The sequence below is a fragment of the Thermobia domestica genome, chromosome 3 (assembly GCF_964235325.1).
Source record: "Thermobia domestica chromosome 3, izTheDome1.hap1.1, whole genome shotgun sequence".
NCBI lineage: Eukaryota > Metazoa > Arthropoda > Insecta > Zygentoma > Lepismatidae > Thermobia > Thermobia domestica.
The window spans coordinates 40599716-40602546 of record NC_137456.1 but is presented as its reverse complement, the minus strand read 5'-3'; the positions used below and the strand labels follow the sequence as shown (position 1 = coordinate 40602546).

The following is a 2831-nucleotide window of genomic DNA, read 5'->3' as shown; positions in this document are numbered from 1 at the left end:
CTCCTGCTCTGACTCGGTCAGATAGTATATCTGCTTTTATCGCCACCTAGCACAAGTTAGTTCGTGTTTTATACCCTGAAGATTTTATGACACGTCCACACAGTATTTATACTAAACTTCCTGAAGTCAATCTGTAAGAAGTAATGAAGCTGTCCATTTAGTGCATGCCTTGCTAAAAGAAATGCAAAGCTCTGACCTAACCTGGATATGTAAGAAATGTGTCAAAATTTGGTAGAAACATCTGCGCGAGTAATACCGACATGAGTTATAATTGATTTTTGCAAATTTTTCATTGTTTCCCAATTTCTGCGAAGACTAGTATGAAATAAAGCCTCCCCCAGATAACCTAAATCATGGCTCAAGGCTCAAAATATTTATTTAAAACAACAAAACATACAGGAAACATAGGTTCACAGTAAACAATTATTGGTTGTTTTAACATTAAATCTATAAGTAGGCTATTTAAAAACATTCTTGTTACATATTCTCAAATCGTATTTCAACTAACACTTTACCAACTTGGTACTTTTCCATCAATTAGCTTTTACATTATAATTTAAATGCAAAAGGATTACGTTTATTTTAGAAACTTTTATTCTAATATAACATTAGACGCACAAAACTTTAAATACAAGCTTCTAAATAAAATTTATGCTCAATCAGTGCCAGAAGTATTTGCATCCACACAATTTGCTTATTCTGTTAATCTATATGTTCGGCACTTTGGAAATTGCAATGAATGTGCCTATGTTTTCACAAGCTTCTTTTTATAGTAAAAATAAAATAGGGTAATGAATTAAAATTACTTTAAACACTGGTGTACTACAAAAAGTAACCATTAACTTTGTTACAAAAACACCAACGAATCGCCTTCCACATATTTTGAATTAAAATTCCGTGTACTATAACAATCATCAATATTGTGAAATTGTCATTACTTTTTATTTATTTTGGTGATGTTCGTACTATCATTCAAGTTTATTTGAAACTGACACCTGACACCTATAATAATAACGAGAAACATAGTATAGAAACCAATTACTAATAGAAGAGGTTCTTGCATCATTCTACATTGCATAAACTTGTACGAAATTATATAAGTATCAATATGTTCTTCGACAAGATTATATGCTTTTGCAGTAATAGTTGGACGTCCATAAATATCTAAATACAAATACTCAAATGATTCTGGCTGCATTTTTACATTATAAGGTGGAGTGAACGTTATATCATCGGATCCTTCTGGAAGAATAACTTTTGTCGTAAGAACATCTACTACCATATCAGAAAATAAATGATCAACTATACGCATTTCTAGCGCATATTCGTCACCTCTTCTATGTAGATACTCATAGGTAGGCACATCATAACTTACAATATATCGTAGCTTCCAACCACCGTACAATGCATATCTTGGAATTACTGTTAAGATTACAGCATCATTCAAAATTTTAACTTTCTTCTTGAATATATAGCCTAATTCATCATAATAACGTATATTCGAAGCAGATGCTGGAAGAATCATATCGAACTCCGGAACACAATTAGAAATACGTTTACAATCCTTGCGTCTAATTCCAGAAAAATTAAAATAATCACCTTTAATGGAACTGCCGATGTGTTTGACATCTATTACCTCTCTTACGCCAATTGTACCCCAATGTGACACTACAATAGTTCGTTCTACGTTTGACGCGACTACAAATCCAGCATTATTCTCAAAATGAATATTGAACTTCTTCACTGAGAATGGTCGTATGTTTTCTAAAGGACCATACCGGATAATGTTATTAGTAACATTAAAGGGCTCCAGTTCGGAAAACTCAGATATCTTCTTTGGTGTTTTCACACGAGTAATTTGATTAACAGTGTCGTATGGTGAATAGAAGTATAAATTTCCTTTGTATAATAAGATCTGAGTTTCGTCGTAAGTTAAAAAGCGAGGCTTTGGGATTAAATGATGCGTATACATTAAATTAATGCGTACTTTTATTGAATGTGTTGGCATCACAGGATTTTCAAATAACACTTTGAATTGTTTCTGATTCTCGGTCTTATGAATATGGCTATTCTCCACAACACTCAATTTTTTATTCGAACCTTTCTCATGAACCTCAATAAACGACAGCTTGTTCCCCATTTTAGGGTCGGTAACGAAATCAAAAACTTTTGCCTCATCACTTCCGATATTTTCCATCGTAATATTGATTGTAATTCTCACCAAATGAGTTGAAAGGTCTATAGTCTTAAATACTTTCTTGTTGCGAAGCACAACAGATGCTTCAATGTCAATTACACTTATTCCCATCGTTAACAAACAAAACATGAAACAAACTTTTTGAAAAGTCATTTTATAATGCTTTTAGAGTAGAACAACTGAAGCAATATAATTCAAACCAAGTACTCAAATTAAATCTAATTTAGTCCCTATCGCAGTGCAAGTTAACGTAATTCAAACCTAAACTCTGCAGCTACAATCACACATAGAAATACGTTTTCTTCTTTTTCTTCTTAACCTCTTCTATATCTTCAAGTGCAGAATAAGGTTCTAGTGACCTATGTCAATTAGTCTTGTTTTGTAATATAGTACTGTAAAAAGATATAACAGTACTCAAGAATTGCAACATTAAGCAAATGATGCTTGAATTTAACTATTTACCTTTATCAATTCAGAGTTTAGATTTCTACAAGATTTAAATCACTTTAAGAGAAACACAAAAATCTCTACGATAATTCTAAATCATGTATTTCATCGTGCAGACTGACAAACTGTCGCGACAAGAAAAATTATACAAATAAATTATTTTTCGGTAAATGCTATCCTACTTACA

The 2831-nt window shown here is 32.0% G+C and overlaps 1 pseudogene; it reads right to left on the bottom strand.

The window, feature by feature from the left end:
* Positions 1 to 358: 358 nt before the first annotated feature.
* On the bottom strand, positions 359 to 2519 carry LOC145680328 (dolichyl-diphosphooligosaccharide--protein glycosyltransferase subunit 1 pseudogene; annotated as a pseudogene).
* Positions 2520 to 2831: the final 312 nt, after the last annotated feature.